Raw genomic sequence first — 22,979 nt, 5'->3', positions numbered from 1 at the left:
CAGCCAGTTATATCATTGAACATGGGGATTCTTGGTATTCTTATAGTGATTGATACTTCAATTATTGTGAAACATAATTATTGTGTACTCCTGATTACTGTAGATGCAAGACACAAAATTATGTTACATGAAGCTATATTTGAGTAAGGATAATGTTAATATTGAATTTCTCCAACTTATCAAATAATTTCTACTGCCAGTAGTCATTTGGGTTGTATTACTAAAATTGAAAATTAGTGTGGGTGATTAAAATTTATCCAATTATTATTATTATTACAAAAAGATAAAGAATGTGGTACATTTAACTTAAAGGGTATTCTTGTGAACCAGGCATTATTGTTGGTTATTCTCACATGGTGAAAATGATTTTAATCTTGAGGTTATTTACTAGCTGTTTAATAAAAAGGTTACTGGTTGTAGCATGTTGTGTGTGCATATTTTTAGATTTGACTTGAGTTTTAGATATGGTGACCTATCTGTCTGCGGGTTGGCCCTGTGGTGAGCAAATCAGTCAGGCACAATACCTGAGTGAAGCTTAACACTGAGCAAGGGTACTCCACATAAGTGATTTGGAGTTGGACAGAAGGTAATGCAATACAAAAGGCATCAGCTGTGATATTTGGTGAGTGAAAATGCAATACAAAAGGAATCAGCTGTGATATTTGGTGAGTTGAATTAATGTTTTATTGCAAGGGTTGAGCTGAGACTAGCAGTGCCACTGCGGCTTGGTTGTTTAACTGTGCTTATTCTTGTCATTGGCATGAAATTGCATACAATTAACTTGAGTGTGAACAGATTTTAATAATTGATTGGCTACAGTCTACTGCTAGACTTTAGAACTTCCCAAGTGCCGCTAGCAGCCTTAAGCAAAAAGTTATTTAAAGTACTTGGGTATTTCTTGTGAATGCTTTGAGGATGGTAACTTCATTGAAGTATTTGCAATTGTGCTGTTACCTAAGATAATAACAAGAAGTTTATTTTGATAAAGTTGCATTTGTGTGTGGAGCAACTTGGTGTTCACCCAAACACAATGTTAAGCATCAATATGTTTCACTTGCATTGTTTTGTTGTCAGTGATGATTTATGTAGTTGTGTTATTCATCTTAATATTTTAGAGTTTACATTGAAATATTTTATTATTTAAATAAAGATAATTTTAGCAAATTTCTTATGATGTTGTGATTATGGGAATGGTTTGAAAATAATAATAATAATAGGGGTATGATGTACTATGTGAGGATCATACACCAGTGGGCATTGTCATGAAACTGGGTGGACTTTGTCATTTTGTGTGAGATGGATGTCCTGATAGCTGTGTGAGGAGGACATGTGGCATTGTCTTGAAACTGTGTGGACATTGTCATTCTGAGTGGGATGTCTGTGTGACATCAGGAATTGTGAAGATGTCGTGTCTTGTGTGGGAGACATCATGAACTATGATGTTTTGGCTTGTGTAGCGACATCATAGGGCTGTGTGGCGAGGCGCAAACTGTGTGGAATGGCCTAATCTGTGTGGGTTTAAAGAGAAAATGTTAAAAGAACCATAACCAATCCCATAAATCATTTACGTCCAATAGTATTTATTTTAATTGTATTGCATTGTATAACTTCATTATAATTAGGAGTTCACAATGTTCTAAATTAATTCTGAATAATACCGAAGAGAAGAGGCAGTATCATGAGCAAATGGAGAACCTACTGAGAAAGGCATACGCCGGGCGCTGTAGTGGTGACTTCGTGGAAAGCTTCAACGACATCGAGCAAGCAAAGAAGTGATTTTTCAAGTGGACGAAGACCACAGGAAGGCGGTCTTCCATGTCCGGAACTGGAACAGCAACGACGACAGGCTGCTAGCAGTCGCCCCGAGCGGCAGGCGCGCCGCGAAGAAAGGAGCGACTCCCCTAGAAGCTCCTGAAAAGCAGTGGCGCCTCAAGACCGGATGGGACGTGCCCGTGCTGGAAGACGTCGCAGCATACTTCGAGAAATGGCTGTCAGACCTGCAGATTATGAAGAGACTGCGTATTCCTCGATACTACTACGGGGGGGAGATAAATGAAACTCCGAGAGCTGCACATCTTCTGCGATGCAGGCGAGGAAGCCTACGCCGCCGTTGCGTATTGGCACCTCGCTTACAACGACAGGAAGGACGCGGAAGTTGTGCTGGTAGCTGCGCGTGCCAAAGTGGCTGCAGTGAAGACACAAACGATATCGAGGTTGGAGCTACAAGCAGCATGAACGGAAGTGCATCGGCTGCCTGTAGAAGTGACTCCTAAACTGTGCTGCATTGGCTGCGGAACGGAAGCTGCCGCTATACACCCTACGGAGCGCATCGACTTGAAGAGATCACCGAGGAGACAAGGCCGTCGGAGTAGCGTTTGAGTACCCACTCACTTGAACGTAGCCGACGTGGCGTCGAGAGCGGGATACGTGCCTACATCGGAAGAGGATGAGTTGTTCCAAGGGCCGTCGTTCCTTAGAAGACCGAAGTCTGGATGGCCACGGCAAGAAGGCAAGGACGATGACGTGACAATCGAGCAACACTGCATCTCGTCACTGGGAAGATCGAGGATAACGAGACGGTCACATCGGACCTCTCGCTTTGAATATTCCAGAACATGAGAGACAGAGTTGGCAATATCGCGAGAGAAAGGGAAGAGTATAAAATAAGGAGCAGGGCATTCCAGCTGACTAGTTTAATTCAGATAAGAAGCGAGTTAAGAAATCAAAGTGGTCGAAAAGAAAAAGTGAAGAACTCAGAAATAAAGCTGTTTACAACAAGTACTCTGCCTTCAAGATTTATGCCGGTTCCTAGCCCACGAACATGCAGTCCACTGCTCATCAACAGTGAGGGTTCTTTCCATTCTTGGAAGTAGAATGGGTTACAGTTCTATGATTTGGAGTTTATCGGAACCAATAAGTTGTATTTTTGTGGTGGTTCAACAAACCTGATAGAAACCTTGGATAAAGGCCTAATTGGGCATCAAAGGATGAGTTTCTTCGGTGGTAACATTTTGGGCATATGAGCTATGGTGCCTAGATTAAGATGGCATGTGTGTGATCGACATTATTGTCATTATTGAAGCATATTGAACGAAAAGATAACTGTGGTAGCGTCTGTATGACCATTGGCGTGGCGCTACTGATTGAGGAGCACGCTGAGCTTCTAGATGATATGGATGTGCTGTGTAATGATGACATAGATGTACTGTGTGATGATGATATAGATGTACTGTGTGATGATGATATAGATGTACTGTGTGATGATATAGATGTACCGTGTGACGATGATATAGATGTATTGTGTGATGATTTCTCGTTTCAGCAGAACCAAAGGTGTTCAGCGTGTGGTGCGAATGGTGGTGGAGTTGGCAGAGTGGATCTAGCCAGGTGCTCAGCTGGATCCCAATACGAGGCGTCAAGTGTGCCATGAGCAGACCTTCGAGGGCGAAGGAATTGCAGGAAGGCCGAACTGTTAATTGTGAAAAATATAAAACGTTAAAATAGCGGTATCGTTATAGCCAATGAGATGCTGTCATAGTGACATTGACAATACGTCAATGTCACGCTAGCATCAAACGTCAGAATAGAGGGACGCGCGAAGATGACTCCGCGCGCTTTTGTGCTAAGTGATGTATTGTATCTAAAATAAGGCAATATACTGTGAAAGTTAAGTATCCAGTGTTTTATTTATCAGAATAGATCTACCGGCCTCTAATAGTACCTATCATGTTACAAGTACCTAGTAGGTAGGTACCTACACTACCTACATGGTGAAGGCTAAAGCAATGGGTAAATCCTTTTAATACGGAAAATGAAGTGATAAGATATTATTAAGACACGGGAGCGTGTCGATCGGGACAACGAGAATGTATGGAAAGGAAATAAAGTCATTTTAATTTTTAATGGAATGACGCACTGCTGTGCCACTCACTATCCCTGAAGCTATACGGCGACTGAAACGACGACACATTCTGGACATGGAGAGCCAGAATTAATCATGGAGGGAGTCCTAGTAGGGATTCTGCTCTCATCGCTTTTAATAGTAGAAGAAATCTGCTCATAGTCTTCTGACTGATAAATAAAAAATATGGAAGCACTTGCCTATCATATAAATCTATGCTATCATTCTGGCCCCATACTTTACGTCTTCAAAGAACTCATAACGACACTCAAATACTTTATCCTACAGGATACAGTTCAATACGCCAATTTATCATTATTCAATCTCCCAAAGATCTTTAATTTGTATAAGTATCCAGGAAATGTATTTTCGGCCGAAACATTCTTTTTCGCAAACAGATTAATTTGAAAGTGGCTAAAGTACACTGTTGCCTTGGACTCGCAATCACTTGGGAACTAAATTAAAATGTAAATTTGTTCCCACTTCAGGGAAAGGTCTACTTTAGGAAAAGGAGTATTTTTCTTATTTTCTAACTGTTAAATCTTTCTGCTTTGTCACTGATATCAGTTACTTGAGTTAAAACTAAAGTTTCTTATTTCTTCTTCTTCGTCGTTAACAATATTGTTGTGAAAAGTTATTTATTTGCACTATTTTTATTCGCCTATTAGGTAAAGTATGTGTATGTACAATACGGCTAATCTTCTATAATATAAAAATGTATCGCAAAATGTGTTGGTAAACGCATAACTCAACAACGCCTGGACCAACTTTACCAATTCTTTGTTGAAGTCCAAGGATAGTTTTTCCGGCGCGCGAAATTCTAATAATTTCTGACAAAATCCCGGGCGAAGCCGCGGGCGGAAAGCTAGTCATCAAATAAATCTATAGTTCATCATCATCATCATTTCAGCCACAGGACGTCCACTGAAATAAGCCTTCAATGATTTCCAGATTTGGCCATTTAAAGTTCGGTAGTAGTATCGTATATAGTCACCCTGCATTGATATAATCTGCATCATTTATTGTCGCTTAAAAGTCACTTCCCCGTCGCTTATGAGTCTCTCCACAGTCACTTCGCAGTCGCGCAACGCTACATTTTTGTCAACATTTTTTAACATCGTCCCGCGACTGTATCTGCCCCTTATTCATACCCGCCACCCTTTTCAATTGATAAAAAAATATCTATTGTCTCCTTCGACATTTTTATTCATTCGCTAGACAGTGTCAACGTTTCAGAGCAGACCGAGTCGACATCTGATTGCTTTATTTCTGGGGCTGATGGCGAACTTTTTTGGGACGAACTCGGTCGATTGTAGTTCTTTCGACTTGGGAACTTTGATGTGACGTAGCTAAAATAGAACAGAGTGCCTCCTGTGAGTTTACATCAAACGCGCTCACTATTGAGCGCGTCAAAAAATGACATTAAATGTATGACGGATTGTACAACGCCCCTAGCGGGAAACGTTTAAAAACTAAAATTTTCATACATCAGTGAGCTGAGTGTGAGTTTATATCAAACTCACATTCAGCCCACTGATGAAAAAATTACAATTAAAGCTAACTAATGTTTTACAGATTTTTACAGAAAAAATCAACAACGGCTTTAATTTAGTATTTATAGTATCTTCCAAGCTTCGTTAAAATTGAACCTAATTATCATTCACAAAAAATGCTATGTCACATACGCTTGAAGTTTCAGTGGCTAAAAATAAAAGCAGTTTTATTCTGCTCTAAGCGTATAGTAGTTTCTCTACCTATTTCTAAACAATAGATTATTCTTTAATTGAATTGAGATTTGTTATTTTAATTATTCATTCATTCATTGTCAAAATATATCATTATTGTCTATTTAAATCAATTAAATTCAACAAACAAAAACATATTTGACAACAATTTTAAAGTCAGCATTGTTAAGCAATTCAACAACTCACGTTATTATATAGCGAGAGATATAACCTAGGCGCAGAACACCGATTTTTAGTTGGCCGATAGTTGTCGGGCTGTTGATCAATATGGAGATGTATGAAAGTGCGCACATTACACCGATTTGGTATCGGCCGATTCTTCATACAAATTAGAATCGGGCCCAACTGTCGGCCAACATGTGGTATGCGCCTAGGCTTAAACAGGGTCTTAGGCCCGAAACTGCGTTAAGCGGGCCCCGGCGCGGTTTCATACGAAAGTCCCCCGCGCGGGCGCGGGCCCGCGACTGAGCACTTTGTATGAAACCGCGCCGGGGCCCGCTTAACGCAGTTTCTGCCCTTAGATGGCTTGGCTGTATTTCTTTAGCTGTGGATCTGAAGACTCACTCCGACAATCGTCGCGGGATGGATCGTGTTCAGAAATGTTGCGATCGCGTCTATTTCTCGCTGAAAACAATAAGGTTTTGGCAGCATCTCGAATTTTTCGTCTTTTGTTGCTTTCTCTTCACAAAAGATTATATTATGTACTAGCGGCCGCCCGCGACTTCGTACGCGTGAATCCCGTTTTATCTCCTTAGGACCTACGTTCTAAAAGGAACCCCCATGCAAAATTTGAGACTCCTAGCACTTGTAGTTTTTGAGACTTCGTGATGTGAGAGTCAGTGATAAAAGCGAAAGTTTTATAGATATACATAGATACAGTATACCAAACCAGACTATATTTTTGTTTCAAAATGACCTTTAGTACTAGTACATAAGATGTTATAGCGTTTACCTCGATGCGTCGTCGTCTGTAGGTACATTATAAATCTCTACCCTAGTGAAGATTAAAAAGAAGTACGAGTTTGTATTGACATCCTAAAGCATCTGTTTCGATGTGACTGCATATAGGAAAAACTGAATGATTTGGTATATTGATAGAATGTGGTTTTTTTTTATGTGGGCAGGCCCCCACTAGGTGACCAGTGATTTGGTGAAGGTCGCGGGAAGTACCTGGAAATCATTGGGGGATTGTCCAGCAGTTGACATTATTTGGCTGAAACTAACGCACGAACGAAGTATAAAATGGCAATAATAGAATTACGGAAGCTTTAATTAAAATAAAGTTTTTTTCCTAAACATAATATTATACTTACCTACCTTCGAGTTTTCCCTATTTCCAAACACATTTACGCCCGTATTCACAAATGTTAATGAGGTCTCACAGTGCGTGTGGACGCACAGGGTGACACACGAACCAATCACAGTGCTTTATTCAACGCTGTGCGTTCGATTTGCTGCTTCACATAAGCAAGCATCGTTTGTGAATATGGGCGATTATGGGCGATAGCTACTCAAAGTTGCCTTGAAGTTCAAGCAATACTGAGTTCCATCTAAAGGAAGGCTTTAATTATAAGTGACATAATCCTATGCATAACCGTGACGTAGGCGGTGCAGACGAGCGTCAATTTGCCGCCGCGCGTGTAAACACCGCGCTTACACGTTACATGGGTAATGAAACGCTGGATGCGGTAGTTTTTTCAAAATCAAAATTATCTTTATTTGTGTAGACTAATTAAATTTGTACTTACAAATGGTCAAATGCTCAAGGAGCCTATACATGTCTCATTCTTTTTTTTGCCCTCCCAGCGCTTCGAGACAAACATTGGCAAGTGCTGAGAAGAAGCGCCGCAACAAACTCAGTCATTCACCTTTAAAATTCGCCTTATTTAATATTATTTGTTTGTAATTGTAATTTATTGGTCCGTTTTTCTCTCGTACTAAATGCTTGTGTAATGAGTAGGTTCACCACAATCTATAGGCCGGCCGCGGCGGAGTTCGAACTAGCGTTCCTCAGATTCGTGACAATGCTTACGTGATGCTTTGTTTTTAAAAGAGGTTTAATTTTTACGATTAAATTCATAATGAAAGGAAAATTATTCTTTTTCTGCACATATTATACAAACTCAATTTTATTATTAGTAGATACCTAAGCCCTTTTTAGGGATTTTTTAAGGACACGTCCTAATATATTGCTCTACCACCACTTCGGGACAACATCAGCTGATGCTGAAAAGAAGTGACGGAGGAAACTCGGTCACCTTATGGCGTTAATTGAATTCTTACTTAGTTTGGCACAAAATAAGGCATACCTATCCAAATGGTTTCTTTACTCCATGGCTCGGCAGACGTCTTCAATCCCACGTCGTATGAGAGTCGCATGTTTGATCTCGAGCTGCAGGTACACACAGCTTGTTTGCAGCTTAAATTTAGCTGTACTTGCTATTTTAATTAACTGCTGCTTCTTTTGAAATTCATTACGCGAGGTACATTCTGATATTTGTTATTTTGTTATTTAAGTAGATATGTTGATTTTTCTGTGAACTACTTTTCTAAGTGGGCGATTGATTTAGTATTACCTACACCTTAAGTTATTTGTGTCTTAAGACTAGTTAAATCTTAGTTTTCAAAGTTAAATATTAAGTTTTTTTAAGATTATTAGCAATTTGTATTACACAAATTACTAATAGACCCGTTAGCCCCTCGTGTTAAGCTAAATAAGCTTGTGTTACGAGTGGGCTCACCACAATAGTCGAGCGGCGGTGGGATTCGAACCCGCGTTCCTCGGATCTCGAGTCGGCTAGTCCGACCACTTCACCGTTGGGCTATCGTGGCTATAAGTAAGTAATCAGTAAATCGTAAAAGAGTATTCTTTTTTAAATAAGTACAGACAGCGTCAAAGAATTTGTGACACCCAAAGTGGCCAAAAATTTCGCAAAATGTGTTTGTAACAATTGGAATAAGGTTGTGTTGTCAACTTTTTGGCCACTTTGTGTCACGGACTATTTGACGCTGACTGTGCAGTATTTTTTAGAAAAAGTCACCTTTAAGAACTTTAAGGCTGGGTTGCACCATCTTACTTTAGCTTTGACAAACGTCAAAAATCTGTCAAACTCCATACAAAATGCACCGGTTATCGTCATAGTTACCGTTAAAGTTATGTCAAAATCAAAATCAAAAGTATTTATTCAGTTTAGACCACAAGTGGCACTTATGAACGTCAAAATTATTATAGAAAATAATAAAAAAGAAAGAAAAGTTAGCCCTTATGGGGCACTTTACATGTCTCCTTATCTTTTGGGCCCTACCAGCGCTTCGAGACAAACATATTTATGGCAAGTGCTGAGAAGAAACGCCGGAACAAACTCAGTCACCACTAATTGCCGGGAATTATCTAACGCTAAGAATAACCAAGTGGTGCAACTCAGCCTAAGGTAATTAAATTTTGTGTCAACGAAAAGTAAAGCAGTAGGATTAAATATTCATATAATTTGTTTTAGTATTTTCATAGTATTCAAAGACTACATTTAATTTTGGAGACACAACTTAATTGAAGTTATTAGATACCTAATTAGGTAATCACATTTCAACTCACATCAAACGAATTTCAACATTAAATTAATCTTTTGCCTGCTCTTATTCCTTCATAATGAGAAACTAGACATCTACGAGTATACTTATAATAAATCTGTAGAGAGGTCAATTCTGTACATGAAATATATTTTCAAAATAACTATCAGGGGGTGATTAGTGATCGATACTGATGCCAAAAATGCAATCAGTAAAATTTTTGTCTGTCTGTCTGTCTGTCTGTATGTTCCTTATAGAAACAAAAACTACTCGACGGATTTTAACGAAACTTGGTACAATTATTCTTCATACTCCTGGGCAGGTTATAGTATACTTAGGAATTCCCACGGGAACGGGAATTAGCGGGAAAATCCTTTTGTATGAAAAATCTAAACCGCTTAAGTTAGACGCTTGAAATTTGGCATGCAGGTACCTTAGTAAACTTAAAGCTTAGTTACAACAGGATATTGCAAAATTCCCACGGGAACGAGAGTTGGCGGGAAAAAACATTTGTATGAAAAAATCTAAACCGCGTAAGATAGATGAAGGGGGTAAAACGGGATCCATGCGTACGAAGTCGCGGGCGGTCGCTAGTTTATAATATAATTTGTGAAGACGTAATAGAAATTCTAGTCTGCCATTATAGGCTATGGCTTAACTTAGTCAGTGCTTGAGGTATGGGAGTGGCACGGGAAGGGTATCATCATCATCATCATCATCATCATCGTCATCATCATCATCTCAGCCATAGGACGTCCACTGCTGAACATAGGCCTCCCCCAATGCTTTCCATGTTGCCCGGTTGGTAGCGGCCTGCGTCCAGCGCTTTCCTGCTACCTTTATGATGTCGTCGGTCCACCTTGTGGGTGGACGTCCCACGCTGCGTTTTCCGGTACGCGGCCTCCACTCCAGAACCTAGCTGCCCCATCGCCCGTCAGTTCTGCGTACTATGTGCCCTGCCGGTTGCCACTTCAGCTTGCTAATCCGTCGGGCTATGTCAGCGACGTTAGTAGGGACGGGAAGGGTAACGTTGACCTAATGACGTGACAGAGCATGCAAATCCTTTTGTCGGCCGTTTGGTGTAGTGGTTCAGAACGGACTACTATGCCGAGAGGTCCCGGGTTCGATTCCCGGCCGGGCAGAAATTTTAATGATGAATTTTAATTTCTGTGACGGGTCTGGGTGTGACTATGTATAATATTTATGTATTTAAAAAAAAAGTATATAAGTAGTATATCCGTTAAGCTAGCACCCATAACACAAGCATTAAGTTGCTTACTTTGGGGCTAGCTGGCACTGTGTGAAATTGTCCAAAGATTTATTTATTATAAAAAAATAAAAAAAAACAATCTGAAGGAGATCTGGGCCCCGATTGCGCTAAATATTTTCTAGACTACAACGCGACTAGACGACGAACGATACTAACAAATTCGTATCGCGGTGTCGCTTTGACAGCTAGTTCAAACGAAAACAAAACGCAACTGCTTCTATGTGTAAAAGCCTGTAAAAGCTGAAAGAAAGCTACTTTTTCTCAAACTCAAGTCAAATGCCTTCACGAATTTGCTGTTTTAGTGAAAAAATAAGGTGTTTGGACTTTTATTGGAAAGTGATTAAATCCGTTATTTCGTCTTTGTTGCGCGTGAACTTTACCGCGATACCGAATTTGCACCTCAGATGGAATGAAAAACAGAGCGCAACTGGTGAAGAAGCGCCAATGTATTGGAGACGTTAAAAATTAGCACAATCGGGGCACTGAAGTCTCACTTAAGCACTGAATGAGTTAACCCCAGACCTATAATAAAGAAATAATTTGCACCAAAATGGTTTAAACTTGAATTGAACTTGCAGTAAACAGAAACAAATTAAACACAGTTAAAGTTTTGGTTAGTGTACAAAGCGAGTGTGTATGCGTTAACTAGAGGCAATGTTTACTTCTGCCAACTTGGTTTCTAGAATGTTCTAGACTTTCCTTTGCAACGTATGTAGTGAAGGCGTTAGTTTAAAATATCTATTTTGGGAGTATTGGAACTGTAAGTAAACTAAACAGGAGGATAGTGAGTTATTTAGGCTTAGACTTTTGACGTTTGTTAAAGTTAAAGTTAGATGGTGCAACCCAGACTTAAACAATAATTTATTCTATTGTTTAAAAGGCAGACTAACTTCTTTTCTTTACTCTGAGCTATTGTTACCTTCAATAAAATTAATGATGATAAGTTTAACTTTAATGTTTTAGCGCAAAAAATTATCAAACTTTTCCAGTTGAAAGTGATAAAAATCACTTTTGACTGGAAAAATCATCAAAAGTGATATTGACTACGGGCATCAGTAAAAACTACTTTTGACTGATTTTTGCAGTCAAAAGTGGTTTTGACCGATTTATGAGTTTTGACTGTAACCAACCTACTTATATTGCAAGTAAAACTTAATGGTATCGTTTTAATTGAATTGTGTGGGAACCGACTTACATTAATTGAGTTTTTGCCCCACTTTGTAGCCTTTAAGAAACCATATTTAAAAATGAAGTTTTGGCCCAACTTCCTTTTTTGGAACTTAATACGTTCTAAAGGTACGTCATCGCGAGCATAAATAGTGCGAGACAAAACGATACTCCTCGGAGCAGAAATATATCAAGTGACCGGTTGAGCTAAGCCAGCCGCCGTGAAATATCGCCCGTGACAGATGATTTATGTCCCGGCCAATTGCGCACTACTGGCCCTTAGGTGAGACGGGACCTAAGCTGACAAATGACCAGATTGATATGACTGGGTGTTTATAGCAGCGCTTGTTGTGTTCAGATGTGTATTATTACACTTATGGTGAGTTGCACCACCTAACTTTGACCGTAACTATAACGATAACCGGTGCTTTTTGTATGGAGTTTGACAGACTTTTGACGTTTGCCAAAGTTAAAATAAGATGGTGGAACTCCTTAATTTAAGAGTCTCGAGACGAGTGAAGTAACATGGTATGATTTGAGATATAATTTTGCGATGAGACGATTTAAATTATCTAGAGATATTGAATAAAAAATGCGTTTTTACACATTTCAGTTTATTTTGAATCCTGTCACTGCTTTGGGACAACACGTTACACGATGAGCCAGAGCTAAGAAGATGTGTACCTATAATATGTAAGAAACATATTATATTCACTTTTGTCAGCCTCTTTTAATATTAGTAGTGCCCGTGACTTCGTATGCGTGAAATCGTTTTTAACCGTCTCATTTATGTATACTAAATCACAAACTGTCTACGCTTTAAGTTAAAATAGTGGTTATGATGTTAGAAATTATCTCTCTTATTTTCTGTCCAAACCTTCATTGCAGTACAAAGTACTTTTTGAGAATCATAACTACACGCGGCTGAAACCACGAGAAGTTATAATTTTACTGATGGAACTAGAAACCTTTTTCTTTTTCGCACTAGCCCATTGTAAACAGTAACCACTTTTTATTTCCTCGTAAAAACGAACGGGATAAAAGTGCATTCGGAATTCTAGAGGAGCGAATATATCACAGCGCGGAGCGAACCAACATCAGCCTACCAGTGAAATATCGTTTCGGAACTGTGATTTAGTACGCGTACGGATTGTACATCACTTTTTGAAATAGGAGATGAGTGCACAAAATAATAAACGAAAGTAAAATTAAAATAGATCTACCACCTGGCTTGATTTTTTGATTGAGACCTAATCGATTTCTTTGTTTACGAAATAAAAAAAATAACATCAAAAAACAACATGTCAAAAAATTGATATTTAAAAAAAAAATCGAGCAGAAAATAGTTTTTTCTAGTAGTCACTATAAAATACCTATTAAATATAACGCTTTTGAAAAGAAAAGTCATCTAACGTTTGATAGCTCCATAACGTTAATATTCAAATAATAAAACGCCCATTAAACTTCAGGTTTAGCGTTTAGTTTAGCTAACGCATCATCCGCCATATCCCTGGCGGTTATAAAAACTTATTTCTCGCTTGTTTATGCATAGATCAACGCATTTTAAAATGGCTGTATAACGATTTATGAGCAATATAACTGGTAGGTCGTGTGATTCTTCGACGATCTGGTGGAGGTCGTGTGGAGTACCTAGATGTAGGCAGCGTATGACCGGTCATTGTAGAAATCCTTGTTGGAGACCTTTTTCCAGCAGTGGACGTCATTTGGCTGAAACGAACGACTGAACGAGTAGAATCCTATATTCCGCTCTCCCCGTGGATAGAGACAGTTTACCAATAAGGACATGGGTCTAATAGCGACATTGTGTGTTTCTTACTTGTTTCACATAATAATACCAGAGTTAACAATATTATGAACTAAGTATACAATATGGCCATTTTAGACCCACTGGCCTCCCTAACCCGTTTGTCTAGCGTGGGGAGTGTTAGCCGAACTCTCCATTTGCCTGTGATAATTTTGAGAGGATTGTGCTCCTGCAGTATAGACTAAATGACCTGCTGATGATGACAGGTAGAAATGGAACATGTGCTATCAAGAAGGTAGGTAAGTTAGGTAGGTACTTGTTTAAACAAAACTGTGCACCTACCATGAGTTCACGTTAGGTGTGCTCGCTAGCGAGTACGTCAAAAATCTCTATGAAGATTTTGTTTCTTGAAAGTAGCCGCTAGGGGCGCTGCACAATATGTCATACAATTAATGTCATTTTTTTACGTAGTCGCTAGCGAGCACACCTAACGTAAACTCACTGTTCTTTTAAAGTGATGCAGCATGAGTTGAGGCTATCAACACATGCAAAGATTGTACTGTATACCTACGCTTGTCGCGCTGATTTTGCAAGATAGATTTGAGATCACTGACTGACTGAGTGGTAGGGCAAGCTATATTTGGGACGTGACCATAGCTGGGCACCGTTAATCAAATAGTTAACTTCGTTAATCGTTAAACCGTTAATAAAAAAATTAACTTCGTTAAACGTTAAAACGTTACATTTCGCAAGAGTTAACGCAAGTTAACGTTAATCGTTAATCCGTTAACACATGATAATAAAACGAAAAAAATAATATGTTTAAATAATTTCGAAAGCTTGTATCGCGCATGGAATTTATTCCTCTTTTATGTTTGCGCTACAAGCTTTCGAAATTATTTGAACCTTGCATAAGTACAATTATTTTTTTCGTTTTAGTACAATTGCATTTCAGAATAAAAGCTTGTTAGGGTTCCGTAGCCAAATGGCAAAAAACGGAACCCTTATAGATTCGTCATGTGTCTGTCCGTCCGTATGTCACAGCCATTTTTGTCCCGAAACTATAAGAGCTATACTGTTGAAACTCGGTAGGTAGATGTATTCTGTGAACCGCATTAAAATTTTGATGCAAAAATAAAAAAAAAAAAAAAAATATTGGGGGCTTCCCATACTTAGAACTGAAACTCAAAAAATTTTTTTTTCATCAAACAATACGTGTGGGGTTATCTATGGATAGGTCTTCAAAAATGATATCGAGGTTTCTAAAATTTTTTTTTTCTAAACAGAATAGTTTGAGTGGAAAAAAGTTGGTCCCCCCCCCCTCTAAAATAAGAAAATGAAAAATCTATAAAAAAAAACATAAATGATGTACATTACTATAAAAACTACCAACGAAAATTGTTTTGAACGAGATCTAGTAAGTACATAGTTTTTTTTAATACCTCGTAAATCGTAAACCGCTTATTACCGCGTAATCTTTCATACAAATAACTTAAATTAAAAAAAAATAATTTTAATTTCATAAATCAATGGTACGGAACCCTTTGTGCGTGAGTCCGACACGCACTTGACCGGTTTTTTAAAAAAAAGATATTTAATTATTATAATTTTATTTTACACTTTTTAGTAGCATCTCAATCTCAGAGCCTTGGTTCAATTACAATGCAATTTAGCACCAAAGTGCTCGAAAAGACAAATCCAGCAAACCCAAACTCGATAAGTTTCCACCGTTTCGTTTTGGAATTCCTATGGCCACCTCTTGACTCCATCATCAGGACCCTGGACATCATCTAGTACTAAAGTGCTCGAAAAGACAAATCCAACGAACCCAAATTCGATGCGATGCCGCCGTTTCATTTAGGAGTTCCTATGGCCACCTCATGACTCCATCATCAGACCAGCTCAATGGTACCTAAACTTTGCATCGTCATCGTACTTACATAAGTATACCAAATTTCAGCTCAATCGGTTGAGGAAAACTGGTCTTAAATTCATTTGCAAGAGTTGTCCCACACATAATACTAACAAGTTTAGTGTCGTTAGTGATCTGGTTACAAAAACTGTTGTTTTGGGTTCTGGAAGTTCTGGAAGCCCGAACGTACTTGTCAGAACGCGTTTTTCTAGCGTTTTTCAGCGTGCCTGCTGTATCTTTTTGGTAAATAGTAGGTACTGGATTAACGATTAACGGACTTAGGATAATTTAACGGAAGTTAACGAGTCCGTTAACATTTTTTTAAGTTAACTTAAAAGTTAATCCGTTAATAGAAATGTTAACTTCGTTAATTAACGATTAACGGATTAACGAGTTAATGCCCAGCTATGGACGTGACGACGACGTAAACTAAAGTGCCCTCGGAAAGGGCCTATGTACTGAATAGACTATTTCATTTCATTTAATTTCATTTCATGTAATATGCTTATCGCGGTGTCGTTTGCGTATTCTGACATATTTCAGACTGATTTGTTCAGCGTGAATATGTGTTCGCCACAACTTTCGGTGCTCGACCTTTCTTTACCTACCTATACAATAAACGCTAGTAAATACACGTGGCATAAGCATAACAAATAAGGCAATAAAGAGCCCGTTAAGTTTTAATGGACTATAAGCTTATTTATAGTAAAAGCGGAGTTATACGTCAGTATAATGTCAGCTCAACCTATAACCAGAGTAAATACAAATGAGTAGGTCATCTTCATAGAAACGCACCGAGCGCGGTTTGTATGTGAGCGCGCCAATACGTATGCGGCGCGCACGCACACACTGAAAAAATTTAGCGTTGATTAGCGGTGAGTTGCCCCGAATTATGTCAGTGTGTGCGTGGGCGCCGCATAAGTACGTATTGGCGCGCGCTCACTTACAAACCGCGCTTGGTGCGTTTCTATGAAGATGACCTACTCATTTGTATTTACTCTGCTATCACGCAAACTGGCAGAAATGCTAAACACTCTTTAATGTGTTTTAGTTACGGTTTTCCTTTCTTATTTTCGTTTTATGAAGTCAGATTTTACTGTCGACAACACATCAAATCTTTAATTTGAAGTCCTTTTCATGCCATCTTATACTTATACAGGGTGGCCAGGGAGTTGACGTTCAAAGATAAGATTCCTTACATCAAGGTGTATCTAAATCACTCCCATGTATGTTCTACGATTTTGCTTAGTTTGAGAGATAGAGTTAATTATGTGATTTATCCTTAACTTATCACCTATGGTTGATTTTTAATTTTTTTCTCACTCTGGCGAGCACTTGTAGTTTGTTTTTACTTATTTACGCTAGAGAAGCTTCCAGTGGGAAAAAAAATTTGAGTATTGAGTATTGAAAAAAAAATCACAAATATAACTCTATCTCCTAAACTAAGCAAAATCGTAGAACATACATGGGGGTGATTTTTTTTTTTTTTTTTTTTTATGTGATAGGAGGCAAACGAGCAGACGGATCACCTGATGGTAAGTGATTACCGTCGCCCATAGACACCCGCAGACCCAGGGGCGTTACAGGTGCGTTGCCGGCCTTTAAGGTAAAGATACGCTCTCCTCTTGAAAGCTTGCAGGTCGTATCCGTCCGGAAACACCGCAGACGACAGTCCATTCCACAGTTTGGTTGTACGGGGCAGGAAGTTTCTAGAGAAACGTACTGTTGTGGACTGCCAACCATCTAAGTGATGGGGGTGGAAGTGCTGTCGGGTAGATCGGTGGCGAAAAGTGGCGGCAGGAATAAGTCCTGATAATTCTTCGGAGCACTCCCCGTGATACATGCGATAGAAGATGCACAGTGAGGATACATCTCTACGCAGCGCCAAGGGGTCAAGCCGATCCGAAATGTCCTGGCAGTCAACGATTCGAGCTGCTCTCCGTTCAATGCGGTCCAGAGGGAGAAGCTGGTACTGGGGCGCACCTGCCCAAAGATGAGAACAGTATTCCATATGAGGCCGAACCTGCGCCTTGTAAAGTTGCAGACGATGGGCTGGAGTGAAATACCGTCTCGATCTATTGAGCACACCAAGCTTCTTCGAGGCTAATTTAGCCTTACCCTCTAAATGACCACGGAACTGGACTTCGCTCGATATGTCGACACCAAGGATTCCGATATTGGCTGAGGCAGTTAGGGGAGTGCTCTCGAAACAGCGGGATACGACAAACGGCAACTTTTTGGCGGTGAACGCGCAAACTTGTGTCTTTGTAGGGTTAAATTGGACCAAATTGCGTCGACCCCAGTCTGAGACCTCCTTCAAGGAGGTTTCAATTTCGGACACAAGTTTGTTACGGCTCTCAATGACGTTCTCCCGAGAGATATTTGCGCGGCCGGTATAAGCGGCATCAACCGTGCTGTCGTCCGCATAGCAATGAATGCCGCTAATTTGCAGCATATCATTGATATGCAGAAGGAAGAGCGTAGGCGATAGCACACAGCCTTGGGGGACACCAGCATTCACAGACATAGAGTCTGAGCATTTGCTGTCGACAACGACCTTAATGCTTCTGTCTGCTAAAAAGCTGGCGACCCATCCGCATAATTTCTCGGGAAGCCCATAGGAAGGGAGCTTCGAAAGAAGCGATTTGTACCAAACCCGATCGAAGGCCTTCGCCATGTCCAAACTGACCGCCAATGCTTCCCCCTTAGTCTCGATCGCCTGTGCCCAACAATGTGTCAAGTAGACCAGAAGATCACCAGCCGAGCGACCTCCACGGAAACCGTACTGTCGGTCACTTAGCAACTGGTGGGCCTCTAGGTACCGAAGGAGCTGGCTGTTGATAATGGATTCCATTATCTTCGAGAACAAGGAGGTGATTGCTATCGGCCTATAGTTGGACGGATTTGAGCGGTCACCTTTTTTAGGGATCGGGTGCACCAAAGCTGTCCTCCATGATTTAGATACACCTCGATGTAAGGAATCTAAATTTTAGCTTTGAACGTCAACTCCCTGGCCACCCTGTATAACTTGCTATTATTGTATCAAAGATACGGTAATACTATCTATATAAGGAGACAGCCAAGTAAGACGCTTCTGCTGGCACCTGAAAATACGGTTATTCTTACACTTGACTTATTCTCACCTGAGCTTAAAGCTCAGCTTAAGGTTTAATCAAGTCTGGGATCTAGAAATCCTGCATTTCGCAAAATATTGGCTGCACTTGTGACATCGCTTCGGCGTAATTATATGGAAAACGGTGAAACAAGACACCGAGTCTGTTTTCACAAAAGCGACCTCTCAAACAGTGACAATATTGGACTCACTCAGGGCTAATATGGGGCCCCAGCCCCATACTGTATCTAACTGAACTCTACATAATATTGTATAGATGTACTACCATTGTGATGCGATGTGAGCCATTGAGGCAAACTGACTTCATAGATTCGTACACGCATCCCCAGTACTGTGTGATTTGAGAGTGTACAATATTATAACGAAATTGAGATTTCATGCATGGTGATCTAATTAGGTATATTCTGTAAGACCTTATCTACACTGTGAAATGCAATAAAGTATTGAGGCTTGCTTGGAGTATTAACTATGAGCTGTGTGCATAGTTTTATGCTTCTTTTAAATGTTTTGTTTCATCATTGTCATAGTTTGAGCCAATACCAGTCTACTGCTGGCAATGCAGATCATTTGTCCACTTTAAGGGCCCCGTTCTTGACTCCCTTGAGTTCAGCCCTGCATCTTGAGTATAAATGATAACCGCAGCGCCCGGCGCTGTTTGCTGAGTGAAATTGAGTCATGTTCAGTGTTTGTGCGAGCTGTGTGCGTAATTTTATTATCTCTTGAATGTTTTGTCCCAGCATTGTCACAGTTTGAGCCAAAATCACTCTACTGCTTGCAATGCTAGACTGTTTTGGGGGCCCCGTTCTTGGCTCCCTTCAGTCCGGTCCTGCGTCTTGAGTATAAATGATAACCGCAGCGCCCGGCGCTGTTTGCTCAGCGAAATTGAGTCATGTTCAGTGTTTGTGCGAGCTGTGTGCATAGTTTTATGCTTTGCACCGAAGGAGCACGGAATAATATCGCTTAGTGCGCTGCGCTGCGTCGACGCAAGGCAAATATTATTGCGCTGGGATAAGTAAGATGGTTGGATGTTTAGAGGCGTCTAGGTGTAGGCATGCTAAATAAAATAAGTGGGTTAAAGCCTTGATAGTAGGTACAGTCAGCGTCAATAGTTCGTGACACCCAAAGAGGCCAAAAAGTTGATAACAAAAGACGTGTTGCGAACTTTTTGGCTACTTTGGTGTTCCAAAGTATTTGACGGTAACTGTGCTTGGTTTAAATAGTTACGTCTCTTGTACACACAGTGGTAAAATGAGTTAGCCGGGTCCTGGAGTCTTAATAGTATCTTATAGTGGTTTAAATAGGTTAAATAGATCCATGTCTTACATAGTAGGTACACTTTGAGGTGCTAAAATGATACAAAGAGCCAGATTGACGTCTGTTAAAGAATTTCATTCAGTACTTGAGCTGTTGTAAGTCAAGAACTTATGATATAAGTAAAACTCATTAAGCGTAGGTTACAAGCTGTAGATCCTTTATACACAGGAGTTGTAGCGGTGGGAAAGAGAGGTGGGAATAGTCCCGTTAAGTGTGGGTACTTTGCTTTAAGAAATTTACTTACTTTAACTTTGACAAACGTCAATAATCTGTCAAAATCCATACAAAAAGCACCGGTTATCCTCAAAGTTACGGTCAAAGTTGGGTGGTGCAACCTAGCCTTAATGAAATACGGTGAAATTGGTTTCCGAAATATTAGGAAGTATTGTATAAAATGCAAACGTCCGAATATAATATCTGCTACATCCAAAACACTTTGTACCACAAGTAGAACTCCAACAACAATGAAAAGCTCATTCCAAAAATATCCCAAAAACATAACCACTTGATTCGAACAGTCGAATCAAGTGTCTGAAGGTTTCAAGGGCCAAAAGTAAGGGCGTATCCTCACGAGTGGTCGTTACAACCTCTCTGTTCACGAGCCCTTAGCATAAGGGCTTCCTGTGCCGGAAAATAAGGCCATGAAAAAGATAGAGCCTTGTGTATTATAGGCCTTACATCCGGGTATCGAATGCCCGCGCACCGATGTTTCTTATTTTCTTTACCTTTTTAAATAGGTACTGGTCTGCGTTTGACCTGGATGTAACCTGGTATCACCTATACAGTGTGTCCGGGCTTGTAGTGATCAAACTTTAATGGCGTAATCTATGGACAATTTTATCGATGAAAATACTTCAAATTTGGGGCTTGACCCATTTGTCGCAAAATTACGAGGATTTAAGTTTTTAATTTTTAGTTTTCACCTCTTCCTTCAAAAACAAGTGAAAACGTGGGTAACTTAACATTATAAGCGAATATTTGATATCATGCGATAGTCAATAAAATTATCTATTAGTAGAAGTAGAAAACGGACACAAGTTTCATACATTTTATGGAAGTAAGAATGGATTGAATTAGAAAAAGACATGATTTTTTTCACTTCTTTTTCAGTTATTTTCCAACACAAGAAAAACCAGGTCGTTAAGGTATGTTTTATTTGCATTGTATTAATAGTATTTGAGCTATTCTACAAAACGAATGTAAATTTATTAGTCTACGTCTATTAGTTTTGACGTAATTGTTGAACAAAGATACCCCTTCCCAGCCGGTTCCATAGCGCGTCGGAATAGGTTGTGTGATTCTTTCAGGCAGTGCATTTTCGCATGTTAGCAGCGCTATGGAACCAGCTGGGAAGGGGTATCTTTGTTCAACAATTACGTCGAAACTAATAGACGTAGACTAATAAATTTACATTCGTTTTGTAGAATAGCTCAAATACTAATAATACAATGCAAATAAAACATACCTTAACGACCTGGTTTTTCTTGTGTTGGAAAATAACTGAAAAAGAAGTGAAAAAAATCATGTCTTTTTCTAATTCAGTCTATTCTTACTTCCATAAAATGTATGAAACTTGTGTCCGTTTTCTACTTCTACAAATAGATAATTTTATTGACTATCGCATGATATCAAATATTCGCTTATTAATGTTAAGTTACCCACGTTTTCACTTGTTTTTGAAGGAAGAGGTGAAAACTAAAAATTAAAAACTTAAATCCTCGTAATTTTGCGACAAATGGGTCAAGCCCCAAATTTGAAGTATTTTCATCGATAAAATTGTCCATAGATTACGCCATTAAAGTTTGATCACTACAAGCCCGGACACACTGTATATCTAGTTATTGAGCTAAAAGACTTCAGTAAGTTCAAAATACATAGCTTGGATAAACAATGTTGTGAGTCCAATGAAAATGTAATTTTTCTAGGGAAAAAATGGTCTTTCTTAGAGTTTTATTGGCGGTAGATCCGAGTAGGAACTCCAGGGATAGAAATGAGAGCATAGCACAAAATAAAAATATAGCTGTCCAGTGTCCAACCGGCCTTTGTGGAAATAACTGGGGGAGGCCTTTGTTCAGTGAACGTCGTGTGGTTGAAATGATGATGAAAGATATAACATAGCAGTTGCAGCTGTAGGAACGAGAGGTGTAAAATGTAATCAACATCAGTATCATTAGGTCATTTTAGTCTTTCTTTACCTACTCGAAGAGGGTCGTCCACCGTGTCTAATTTACCAAAGGCAAATGGAAGATTGGCCTGCACCCTCACTCTGATTATCAAAATGCATAGAAATCAGAATCTATTCAAAAGATACTAATAAAAACAAACTTGCGACTAGTCTACCCCTCTATAAACTCCATGAACAGAATACACAATGATACTGACCCGGATCTGCCCGCAAATTAATTAATCCGCTCGCAATCACCGCCATTGTGGTCGCAACAGTGGCACAGGCGTGGCGGCGCAAAAGGGGATCAGTATTCGACTCCCGGTCGATAACAGATATAGTACTTTTCCTCAATGCCTGAAGACTAGAGTATATAACCAATGTGTGTTGCCAGTGATAACTTATGGCTCGGAAACGTGGCCTCTCACTATAGGCCTTATACAGAAGCTCAAAGTTGCACAGCGTGCTGTGGAGAGGGCTATGCTTGGTGTTTCTTTGCGAGATCGAATCAGAAATGAGGAGATCCGTAAACGAACCAAAGTCGCTGACATAGCCCGACGGATTAGCAAGCTGAAGTGGCAATGGGCAGGGCACATAGTACGCAGAACTGACGGCCGATGGGGCAGAAAGGTTCTGGAATGGAGGCCGCGTACCGGAAAACGCAGCGTGGGACGTCCACCTACAACGTGGACCGACGACATCGTAAAGGTAGCAGGGAAGCGCTGGACGCAGGCCGCTACCAATCGATCAACATGAAAAGCATTGGGGGAGGCCTATGTTCAGCAGTGGACGTCCTGTGGCTGAAATGATGATGATAGTACTTTTGCACTGACTCGAGTTCATATCACATATCAAACCCTCCTTTTCTATTACTCAGTTACTCACAAACCACGAATACCATAAAGAATACCTCCACAGATTCAAGATTACTGACAATGACACATGTCCCTGTGATAATACATATAACCTCCCAATCAATGTTGCATCTCGTTCAGGACTGCCCAAGATTTCAATCAACAAGACTTAGCCATAATATAGTTT

This window comes from Ostrinia nubilalis, chromosome 19, assembly GCF_963855985.1.
Source record: "Ostrinia nubilalis chromosome 19, ilOstNubi1.1, whole genome shotgun sequence".
Lineage (NCBI taxonomy): Eukaryota > Metazoa > Arthropoda > Insecta > Lepidoptera > Crambidae > Ostrinia > Ostrinia nubilalis.
The sequence above is the reverse complement of the archived record's forward strand: the minus strand, read 5'-3'. Positions refer to the sequence as shown.